The sequence below is a fragment of the Macrobrachium rosenbergii genome, chromosome 9 (assembly GCF_040412425.1).
Source record: "Macrobrachium rosenbergii isolate ZJJX-2024 chromosome 9, ASM4041242v1, whole genome shotgun sequence".
Lineage (NCBI taxonomy): Eukaryota > Metazoa > Arthropoda > Malacostraca > Decapoda > Palaemonidae > Macrobrachium > Macrobrachium rosenbergii.
In genome coordinates, this window is record NC_089749.1 from 24,949,260 (window position 1) to 24,962,102 (window position 12,843).

At 38.0% G+C, this 12,843-nt stretch overlaps 1 protein-coding gene across 7 annotated transcripts in view; it reads right to left on the reverse strand.

Moving 5' to 3' along the window:
• The window catches only part of LOC136841608 (cylicin-1-like), a 74,395-nt gene that overhangs the window by 16,635 nt on the left and 44,917 nt on the right, over positions 1 to 12,843 (reverse strand). The window contains exon 1 of one of the 7 annotated variants that reach the window (XM_067108686.1): positions 136 to 154. The exons of the other annotated variants lie outside the window; for them this stretch is intronic. The gene's annotated coding sequence lies outside the window, so the exon portion shown is untranslated. Of the gene's footprint in view, positions 1 to 135; positions 155 to 12,843 lie in introns of those variants that run through there. 7 annotated transcript variants of the gene reach the window in all.

Genomic DNA, 12,843 nt, shown 5'->3' on the forward strand with positions numbered 1-12,843 from the left:
GTTAAAACTATAAATTAAAAAATGGCCAGTTTCTTGATAAGATGTCACAAAAACTCACATCCATAGCTGATTTTACAAAATGCCTTTCCCTTAATTCAAACCCACGTGACTTATAAATGAAATCTTGATTCATACCTACTTAATACAGTGAAGCATCCACAATCTGGCATCTATGAGACAACTATACGAAGTTTTTGAATTATTGAAGATGTTCCTTCATGCTCTCCACTGAATCTTAACCCTCTCATGCTTACGGAGGTTACTATAGCGCCACCTGGTACGTGACTTATGCCGTGGAGGGAAAAGTGGGGCTCGCGCGGAAAAGTTTCTTTGTAAAAATTAATATGTCCAAACTATAACTGATATAGGCTTCTGGTTTGTTTTATGATGTCGGCAAATGATTGAACTTTTTCCTAAAGCAATCAGAAAATCTTTGCAAGGCTTAGAAATAATAAGGAAAATCATAGATATTTTTTTGAAATAAACATGAAAAATATAATAATTATGTTTGAGGAGTTTATTTTATACGTAAATTGTGTGGAAATGTTTGAACTTTCACGTGAAAGCAATCATTTTGCTATAAATGTGTTTGCTAATTAGCTGTTACCGATTAAAAAATTTTAATTTTTTACGGAGTGCAATTACCAGATTTTCCAACCTACTCATGTTGACGTTTCGTATCATACCCAAGTAAGAAATAAAGATAGAAAAAAAATAAATGTGGCATTAGAAAGCTGAATAAATTTCCTATAAAATGCATAAAAGAAAGATATGTATTGTTAGAATAAAATTGAGAAATTGTCGTTAGATTACAGACAATCTTTTTTCTTTTTCTAAGAAAAATTACGGCAACGATTATTATATATAAACGTTGATATTTTACATTTTGCTGTTCAGCATGATAAAATACAGAGAATGGCCGTTCGAATGATATATAATACATGCACACTGTAGTTATTTACAGATGCACAAACACAATAAATTATCTATGCATGCATAAATTCTGGCCAAACTATGGCGTTCAACACGCATATATATACGCTGACATTTTTCGTAATTACTCGGTAATAAATAATGCTAGAAAAAAAGTTAAAAACTGCAGTGGAAAGCTGAATAAATTTCCGATATATATATTACCTAAAATCAATAGGTGTTACCAGTAAATAATTGAGCAGCTGAAGCTCAAAGAAGTAAGTTTTGTTTTTTCACGTAGTGTCAATTGTTCCCTAAAGATTTTTATATAGAAACGTTGATATTTTTACACTTTGCCGTTCAGCATGATAAAGTACAAAGAATGGCCATTCGAATGATATATAATACATGCACATTGAAGTTATTTACAGATGCATAAACAGGCGTACAAAAAATTACTCATGCACTCGTAAACCCTAGGCCGAACTGCACGGCTTGAATGGGTTCTCAAATGCTTATATTTATGCTTACATTTTTCATAATAACTCGGTAATGAATAATGCTATGAAAAAATTGAAAATTGCAATGGAAAGCTGAATAAATTTTCTATAAATAGCCCACATAAAAGCAATAAGATCCAGAAAAAATTGAGCAACTGAAGCTGAAAGACAAATGTTGTTGAAAGACAGAAATATATGTAAAAAAAGTAAATTCTTCACTATTTATCTTATTGAAAAACACTTGAAATATTATTCAAAATACTCAACAATCACTTGCAAACACTTTTATAACAATAACAAACACAGATAAATGACGACAAAGCAAAAAACATGAGTGCTAAAAACTCTGTCAAAATAGGAGGTGCAGTGCTTTAGTTGGGGGAGGACTGCGGCACATGCACGATACCTATCGGTTTCCTGTTTACATTTTCTTGTAGGTCCTAGATCTGCCCAAGCAATGGCGCAGTTCTCGTTTACTTCAGATGACTTCTTTTTTTTTGGCGAATGTCCCCCGAAAACAACTCAGGAAAACGCGGAAATCGTGTCATCGGAGCACTTACGGCAAAAAATTTATTGACACGATTTTGCGTCATCGGATCACCAGAGGGTTAACATGGCCATAGCATTTAGCAAAATATACTAAAGCAAAGCAAACTAATAAAAATAAGGAAAATTTGAATCATTTAAGTTAAGAATCTTTTACTTGATCTTGATGCACAAGGGGCATACTCAAATAGTAATTCCCCCCTCTCTTTTACTCTTTCTTGTGAATACTGCTGAACACATAGTAGCTAAGTTGTCTGTTTATGAATGTTTCTTTATGCACACACTGGGGAATTGTTAATATTCTTCCATTAGCTAAATGTGGGAGTGTTAGCTAATGCCTTGCTGACTTCCATCCAATTCTTATAGCTCCTATACCATTTAACGTGTTTGAATTTTTGCTTCAAAAACATCTGAATGCATAAGCTAAAAACAATAAATTGTTCCCTAGTTCACATTTACACTTTTGCAAGGACCAGGGGCCTATGATGCACTTCCTTTAGTTTCCAGTGTGGTACAAAAACCAAAAATTCTGATTATAAAGTTCAAATAATTAGTCTCGACTTTTGTGCTGCTTTTAACAGTGTTAATCACAAGGACCTTGTTTCCAGTCTTAGAAAGGTGGGAATTTGAAGGAGTTTCCTAGTGCTAAATTATCAACTAATAGATTTTACAAGGAATATTTGTCAATGGACAGCATACTGGCAACAGTGATGTAATTTCTGGATCATATACAAATGATTTGTGGTTCAGCCAGAAAAGTAAGTTGTTTGCTATGTGGAAAATGCTCTCAACTTATCCATTAACAGTAAACCTGTGGTTGCTAATTCTCTTGACAAGAAACTCAAGTCAACCCTTACAAAACTTTAAAAATGCAAGTCTTTACATTCTGGGTCTAACTCCCATTCTAAACTTAAGATTCACTTAAGAAAAACAATAATGGACCATCTTTTCAACTGGTAAAAAAATAAAAATACTGACAAGGTCTTTCGAGGTTTTTAAGAGATTCTTTCATTTTGCCACTTTGAATACCATTCTCTTGTTTGGTCTCCAGCAGTTGACTCACTTATTCAACATGCTGGATAAACACTAAAGTTCCATTAAATTTCTAATCCTGATCCTAGTACCGATCTCCAGCACTGTTATTTGTTTAACTCTCTGTAAATCCCTTGTAAAACATTTCATGATTCTAATAAACCTTAGCATTCAGATCTTCACATTTCTTTTGTAACATTACATATTGCACAGCTAACTACAAATTTTATTCAGGTTAGTAACAAATCATGAAATGATCTCCCTAATTATGAGGCTGAATCATTAGAACTTCAAAAGTTCAAACTAGGAGCAAATACTTTCTTGGTGTGAAGTCACTTCATAATTTAACTGTTTTTACCTGGTTTGTTTTCCACAGTTATTTCCCAGTTTTTTATTTACTTTTTCCTCTTTATCTGGTTCCTTTCTCTATTGGGAATAGAACAGAATAGAATACAAAATTTAGGCCAAAGGCCAAGCACTGGGGTCTCTGAGGTCATTCAGCTCTGAAGGGGATATTAACAATAAGAAGATTTGAAAAGGTGTAACAGGAGAGAAACTTCACAGCTGCACTGTGAAATAATTATTAGGAGAGGGTGAAAAGTCAGATGGAAGAAAGAGAATATGAACAAAGATACAGTAAAAGGGAAGAACAAGGTTGGAGCTGGGGGCCGAAGGGACACTGCAAAGACCCTTAAGTAATGGCTACAGTTCACCGCCTGAGGCACACTGACAGCATTAACCTCCCTACGGGGTTCTCTATTGGGGCACTTGGGCTTGAGTTGCAGCTTAGCTAATAAAAAGCTTGTTTTAAAAAAAAAAAACTATCCCTTTACAAAAACCTAATTCTACAAGTCAAGACAGACATTAAGTCTAAACTACTAATAGCTATTAATAGTATTTAAGTAAAAGAGTAAAGAACCTACATTAAGGGATACCATTTTACTTTACTTGAAAAAGTCCTCACTTTTTCTCTGCGTATACAGCTAAAATAACGCATCTTTAAAGTTATTTATTTTTCATAGGTACAAAAACCAGAGCATTTCATACAGGAGTACACTTTATCATGAGCTGGAGAGGTCATTGACCTTGTTAATATGGTCATTAACTGGTGGTTAGGGTGGGTGAATGACAGAGTACCCTCTAACTCTCCTACGTCACCCTCACTTTTTCTTTGGCTATAGGGAGAAAGCAGGATGGTTGAGGTGGGTTTAATCTATAGTATGAGACCCAGGTTTGTATACCTACGAAAAATAGAAATGACTTCCCCCAACAAGGATCTCACGTAAGAAGGCTATTACAAAGTACCAGCAGTTCCCGGGTTACATCGGGGGTTCCGTTCCGATATCACTCAGTAACCTGGAAAACGATGTAACAAGGAATGTCGCAGGAAAAATGAATAAAAATCAGAAATAAAGTGATGAAAGCCTTACCTTTAATCCTCTGGGTGTACTGTACAGAATTTTACTTGCATTCTGATGCAGTGTACTTCCAGAAACCTCCAAATTTTGACTTAATATTGTAGCTGTATGTACTTTTACTGTTCCATTGCGGCGTAAGACGACGACGTAACCCCAGAACATCTGCTGTAACCCGGAACTGATTTTTTATGAATATATTTGAAAAGCAACATAACTCAGAATGGTGTAACCCACGAACTGCCTGTAATGGGTTCAAAATAAGCTCTACCACATCTATGACTCCTTGTTGTAAGTGGGAGGACAGAAGGAGATGCACTCTAATCACTGGTTCCTTAGTGTGTAGTTAGCTGTATCTTGTCCAGCTCTAGCAAGTATTTTGGCCACAAGGGTTCCCTTGAAAAAGAGGCAGAAGGAAGGAGCCCAGTCATTCTACATTTACACCTACCAACTTACACTATCCTTAATTACTTTTCAATCTGACTGGCACTCAGGTGCCTTCATAACCTGTTGAGGAGCCACCAAAGGCCCTAACAAGAAGGCTTCCCAGGAATGTGTGCTATATCCCTCAGATAAAATGAGGTAAAAGTGGTCCATCTATGCCAGACACCTGCCCTCGTTGCCTGAAATATAAAAGTTTGTACTCTGCAGTACTTCCTCTGGTGCATGAACAGAAGGAAGAGGAGTTTGCTTGATCTGCTGGATGCCAAGGAACTTCCTGATATGCACATCACGGTGTACACCTTGTCCAAGACACCACTAGCTAGCCGGGCCCTAGGACACCTGACCAACGGTCTCACCTCAAGTGAGTTCCATAAATACAGCTCTGTAGATGATACTGTCAGCAGGTAAAAAGGAGAGGTAGCCTACCCAAACTTTCAGAGGTCTGGTTAAACAAATCATTTATAACTAACTAACCTACCCAAACTATTATGCTCATAAATGAGCACAACAATCATCTCAAAAAGGTGCTCAAGTTCTGCCGATAATGTAGGCGAGGGACCACCAGGATTCAGATACCCTGGGTCATGAGCTAAATCCTCTTTAAGCAAAGATGATGTGCCAGCTCTCTGCTCCCTTGCGATCCCATTATGAACTGGAAGAGCCTCTCTCCAGAGAGGACACGAGAGCAAGCAAAGTCACTGCTTGAATGGCGCTCACCTCTCTCGGTAGCTAACGAGCCAGCAGACAGTGGTGTAGAGCAAGCCCATGCACCACTATTCCCACGTGCCCCGTGTCATGAACTGCACACCCAGGAGGTGGAACTCACAAGAGATCTCTCCTTCACGTGAGTGCTCAGATTGTACCCCTAAAGAAGCTGGTCAATTGTGGTTGTGGGGTTACTTTATTTCCTTAGTACAATTGATCCCCAGTATTCTTGGGGGTTAGGGACCACAACCATTCACGAATAGCTGAAATCTGCGAACAATTGGGACCCCCCTCTAAAAACACTTATAACTGCCTGTTTTAGTTGTTCAGTCACCAAATACAGTATACCTTAAACTATCATCCTAAAACACTTTAAATATAATTTCAAAGCCATCTTACAACATTATCCTTAAAAATATATGGCTTACAGCTGTATGTGAACACTCCTACAACTGCTACTCTTGCCAAGGCAAAAACTAATAAAGCTACCCCTATATTCAGGCACGCACATTTTCTTTCATACAGTATTCAAGCCTTACCATTTTCTTTTAACGTATACAGTACATAGGAGTAACATTGGCACATTCTCAAGTACAGGTATCAGTTAACCCATTTATACCCAAATGACGTAGTGGTACGTAAAATTACCCTACTCCCCTTCTTACCCGACTGACGTACCGCTACATAAAATTTACCGAAATTTTTCGTACGTGTGTTAGGAGTAAATTCTTTTTTTATTCGGACAGTTAGTGGTTTCCATAAGCTAAAGCATACCTTGGACCGTGTAACTCAGGCATCAATACGCCAGCCAAGTAGTTCCTATACTGCACATGCACAAATCCCTGGCATAGTAAATTTCTCACAATGAAATCAGCTGATCCTACCCATGCTTCTCTCTCGTATCTTACATTTTTTATAAAATGTGGGATTACATTATTGGAAACACTGTTTGCACCCTCTTTTCTATAAATTTTTAGTTCCTGTACTACTGAATCATAAAATCCTGGCGTGGTAAAATTCTCACAATGAAATCTGCTGATCCTACCCACGCTTCTCTCTCGTATCTTACATTTTTTTTTTACATTTTTTATAAAATGTGGGATTTGTACATGGGATTACATTATTGGAAACACTGTTTCATACCCTCTTTTTCTATAAATTTTTTCACCAACTGTACTTATTCGTTTTTCATTCTTTTGTACGTCGATATTTAGAGAATTTTGTGGGCTTTCTCATAAAAAATAATTCATTCGCCTCACTGTTATAGTTTTTGAGCTACAAACGATAATGTTGACAACGGTAACATTTTTTTTCGTTTCAATCAACATATAACGTCAAAATGAAACTGTTGCCTTTACCAAAACCATTTTTCTTGACTCTCCCTGTATTCCTCAACCTTTGCTCTACATTTTTGTATATTTACAAAGTAATTCCTATGAAAAATAACCGAGATAGAGCTCTTAAAAAAAAAATGACTAGCGTTAATTCTCACTGTACGCCGGGCAGCGTGCTCTGTTTCTTACCCTCTTTTCTATCAATTTTTTCACCAACTGTACTTATTTGTTTTTCATTATTTTATATATCGATATTTGGAGAATTTTGTTGGCTTTCTCATAAAAAAAATTAATTTGGCTGACTTTCACAGTTTTTGGGCTATGAACGAAAATGTAAAAATAAGTAGATTTCTTTTTTTTTCTCAATAACTCAAATTTTTTCGTATTTAGAGGGAGTGGGACTCTTATTCTGACTATTCCACCATAAAATATAAGCACTGAGAAAAAAAGGACAGCAAAATGAACGTTGTTGGCATATAATTTCTATTTTTGCTGAATTTTCAAAATAATTATTTTTTCGCACTGTTGAGCGCTCCCAGACACCTCAGATCTCAAACTATACAGATGCGAAAGTGTTAAGTACTGTACCTTAATATTTAAATATATGCATTGAAAAAATAAACAAAATAGCGAGAAGTTTAAGATTAAATAAATTATACGGGTACTCACTGGTGACGAATGTTGATTGAAGATGATGATGAATTAGCTGTGCAGTCTGATGAATGATGATGAAGATATGACTCCACAGCAAAGCAGAGGAGTAACATCTCCTCTGGGGTGCCTCTTCCCCTTCTTCAGGACTGCACTCTTTCAGGGGCTTTGGGAGGCTTTGGAGGGTCCTACGAAGCCGACAAGGAGGTTATCATAGGGCCCCATGCACGCATTTGAAAACTTATATGGAGTATTCCAAGTAAGGATCCCATGCCCAAGTCATCTCCTGCAGCTCCCTGGCTGCCCTCATAATTCAGGCAAATGTTCCAAAGAAAGCCCCTCATCCTCCTCCTGAGAACCTGCCATGTCTTCTTCCTCGCTGGCAGACTTTATCAGCTCTTCCAAATCCTGGTTCATCAGGGGTGCCCACTTCTTCCTCGGTGATGTTACCGGAACCTTCTCCACCAAGCACCCTTGCCAATTGGACTGCCTTCTCAATGGCCGAATGTTGAATTTCTTCAGGAGAGAAGCCCTAATAATCGTGAACACACTCCGGCCACAACTTCTTCCAGCATGCATTAAGGGTCTCCACATCCTTCAACGATCTGCAAAAATTCACTGTCGATGTCCATTTCCTTCACAAGGTGCTCGAGGGAGTTCCGGGTGTTGAGTGACCTGGTCCATAGGCTGGAAGGGAGAGGTGGTGTTGGCAGGGAGGAATTTGAGCTGGGCTACCTTATGATAACATCCAGAGGGTGGCAACCAGCAATATCCATAACCAACAACAGCTTGAACTCCAAGCACAAGTCAATGTAATAATCAACTTGAGGGATGAAGCTCTGAATGAACCTGTTAAACATAAAGAATTTGGTGATCAAGGTCTTCGGGTTGTGCATCCAGAACTCAGGCAGCAAGTTCTTCTTCTTATTCTTGAGGATCCTGGGGTTTGCAGCCTTGTAAATGAGGCCTGGTTTTAGTGTGAAGCCAGCAGCATTTCCACACATGATGAGGGTAACCCTACCCTTCTGGGCCTTAAACCCAGGGTTCTGGCTTCGTCCTTCATGGGGTATGTCCGTGAAGGCAATATCTTCCAGAACAAGCCAGTCTCATCCATATTGAACACCTGTTCTGGATGGCAGCCCTTGTCCCTGATGATATTCTTGAAGGTCTCGAGACATTTCACGGCCGCTTCCATGTCATCCATGTCTTGGGGTACAGTCAGTTAGCACCACAGAAAATGAATGGCGATCCTGGATTGGCTTCTTTGCAAACGCCAGCCAATAGCATGTCAACTAGCATTGCGCCTAGGTATTTCAGCTTCCCAACCTGCACTTTCTTTCCCGCAAGCTTCGTGTTTGGAATTTGCACATCGTTTGGCGAACATTTTTTACGGAAAAAAAATTTATTTCATTTATATTTTGCTGTTTGCATTAATGTTAATATTTGAGAATTAGTACATAATTTCTTTATCATAAAAAATGTATTGTCACAAAAATAAAATTAAAATTAGTACATATTTTAGATATGCTCTATGAAAAAATCTGTGAATATAGTCGACCCCAGTATTTGCGGGGTTAGGGACCACAACCGCCTGTGAAATGTGAAATTCTGCATCAAGTTGTTACCATTCCCCCCTCTAAAAATGCTTATTACTGCCTATTTCCCCATGCAGAGAAACACACTTGAGGTAGAACAACTTCTGGACACTGTGGAACCACCTCATGCTGTCCCATAAACCTTCAGGTCCTGACGATGGTCCTGCTTCTTCCTCTTCTTCAGTGAGGTCGTCAAAGCCTAAGAAGTCTGGCTTCCTGTACATTGCCGCCTTCCGTAACAGTTGAAAACTGCTGGTAGGGTTTTCGTGCCTTCTCAACGATGATGTTGCCATTGAGGGGGTTGTTCTTCATACAGCAGTCCGTGATCTACAAAGCCACAGCCACCTCCATCCTCGTGGCACTATCACAGAAGCTAACATCCACAGTCTTCCTTATCACTGACTCTTTCTTCTTGATGTACCCGATGGTACTCTCATTCACTCCACAATGGCGGGCTACTGTGGCGTAATTTTTCCCTTCCTTCGATATTTCCATAAGTGCTACCTTCTCCTGGAGCGTCATAACCATTTTCTGCTGGGCGTTTAGGAGGCATCTTAGGGCACAAACATTAAAAACGGGACACAAGGATACACAAAGTACACAGATATGCTGTGAAATACTCGAACAGCAAAAATCTATGCAGTGAACTGGCAGAGATGTGGGCTCCCACAGCACATCTCCATAAGACAAAGTTTTGGCGATACAGTGGAACCCCACCTATACACGGTTCTGGATTTGTGGCTTCACCTATTCGCGGATTTTTCTGTGGAACGTATACTGTATACACATTTCGCAGAAAATTTGCCTATTTGCTGTATTTTTCATAGAGAAATATTCACTAATTACTATATTTTCATATAATTTTCTTGACTAAATACTAAGGTATAAGCATTTTTAGGGGGAAGTCAAGTATTCACGGATTTTAGCTATTTGCGGGGGTTGTGATACGCATCCCCCGCAAATAACAGAGTTTGTACAGTCAATCAGTACCACGGAAAATGAATGGCACTCCTGGATGGGCTTCTTTGCAAATGCCAGCCAATAGCGTGTCAAATAGTATTCTGCCTAAGTATTTTAGCTTCCCAAGCTGCATTTTCTTTCTCGCGAGCTTCGTGTTTGGAATTTAAACATCGTTCGGTGAATGTTTTTTAAGAGAAATTTTTTTTATTGATATTTTGCTGTTTACATTAATATTAATATTTGAAAATTAGTAAATAATTTTTTTATCATAAATATATTTAGTCACAAAAAGAAAATGAAAATTAGTGAATATTTTAGATGTGATTATCAAAAAATCCGCGAATACAGTCAGCCCTCAGTATTCGCAGGGGTTAGGGGTCACAACCACCTGCGAAAAGCGGAAATCCACATTAAGGTGTTATCCCCCTCTAAAAATGCTTATAAACTGCCTATTTTAATAGTTCAAATACAAATACACCTTAAACTAAAATGCTTGCAACTGCCTATTTTAACCCTCTCACGTTTACAGTACGCGACTTATGCCGTTGTGGAGGGAAAAGTGGGGCTCGCATGGAAGTTTCTTTGTAAAAATCGATATGTCCAAACTATAACTGATATAGGCTTCTGGTTTGTTTTATGACCTTGGCAAATGATTGTATTTTTTCCTAAAGCATTCAGAAAAGCTTTGCAAGGCTTAGAAATAATAAAAAAGACATGATGAACGTGAGATTTTTAAGGAAAATCGTAGATATTTTTTCGAAATAATCATGAATAATATAATAATTAGGTTTGGGGAATTTATTTTATACGTAAATTGTGTGGAAACGTTTGACTTTCACGTGGAAGCAATCATTTTGCTATAAATGTGTTTACTAATTAGCTGTTACCGATTAAAAAATGCTAATTTTTTACGGAGTGCAACTAACAGATTTTCCAACCTACTTATGTTGACGTTTTGTATCGTACCTAAGTAAGGAATAAAGATGTAAAAAAAAAATTAATATGGCATTAGAAAGCTGAATAAATTTCATATAAAACGCACAAAAAAAAAGATATATGTATTGTTACAATAAAATTGAGCAATTGTCGTTAGATTACGGACAATCTTTTTTTTAAGAAAATATACGGCAACGATTATTATATAGAAACTTTGATATTTTTACATTTTGCTGTTCAGCGAGATAAAGTACAAAGAATGGCCGTTCGAATGAAATATAATACATGCACACTGAAGTTATTTACACATGCACAAACAGGCGTATAAAAAATTATCTACATATGCATAAATTCTGGCTGAACTACAGCGTTCAACGCATATACCGGGTGTTTCGAAATTAGACGGCTCCCTCCACAGAACAAATGGAAAGTTATGAAGTTTTCTGCTATAGCCTATCTCCAAGTACATTTCTGGATCGGGGTCCCGTGTCACCCGGTGAAATAGTCCATTCAGCACTTATTTCTAGGTAATTCCGTTGCTAGATACCAGAGAAAGCTAAATGAAATACTGGAGTTACTACCCCCAGAGCGAGCTCCACTAGATGGAGTCGTGTATGGAAAAGGGTGAACTACAAAAACACGGAACCTTATCCTATAGAGATTCCCAATGTCAAAAGTCCCAACGAGAGGTGCCGATACAAGCCCATGCACTACTCAAGGACTGTATACAAGGCAACACTAGCCGCATTCCATTTTAGCACACGTTTTTGTTCACACGTAATTTCGTTGTGATCCTTATTTTGTGCTCTATTTTGGCTTTTTTATGGCATCCTCGCAAGGTTCTTCTTCAATTACTTGAGTACCAGTGTTTTGTTGTTTTTTAGGCGATTGAGGCTTCTTATTTTCCTTTAGTTTAATAATTAAAGGAATTTATAACGCCTGGTCTCGATCTCCTCTTACGTCATCTCTTGACCTCTCTTGGTATTGGATCGGCATTTTTGTTTTGTGTTTTTATTTGTATCCCTTTTTATTTGGGATGTTTTACCAGTAATGATCCCTAACTTTAGTGGGTTTGATTAATTTTTGTTTGTTCTGTACCCATTTACTACGAGAAGTGCTGTTTAGCGTTTAGGCTACGAGCTACCCCCTCGGCCCATTCGCTTTTATCATGGCTTCATTACGAGAGTGATTTTTATTACGGAAGTGATGTTTAGCGTTTAGGCTACGAGCTACCCACTTGGGCCCATTCGCCTTTTATCATGGCTTCATTACGGGAGTGATGTTTAGCGTTTAGGCTACTTAGCTACCCTCGGGCCCATTCGCTTTTTATCGTGGCTTCATTACGAGAAATGTTGTTGAGCGTTTAGGCTACTGAAGCTTCCCCTCGAGCCCATTCGCTTATTATCATGGCCTTATTATGCTTTATTTTTGTCACTCACTTCTCTTAGCCTTTGGGGATCTTATTTTCATTGGTACTGTTATGGTTTTTACTTTGTTTTCATGATTTTGTTTATTTTGTGAATTTTGTGTTCCCTTCCTGGTCAAGTGCTGTCTTGTTGTTTAGGCTACGTGGTTCCCCCTCGGGCCTATTCGCTTCTTATTTTGGTCTTATTTTGGCTTGTTTTAGACTCACTTCTCTAAGTGTATGGGAACATGATTTTCATTGTTACATTTAATTTTTGACCTTGTGCTTGGATGCTTTTTGAATTTTGTTAATTTTGGGATACTTTCTTTTAACTGGAGATCGGTCATGTCCCTTCACGTCCATGTTGTGTTGGGCCTGCCTATCCTCCTACATGTACCTTATAGACAA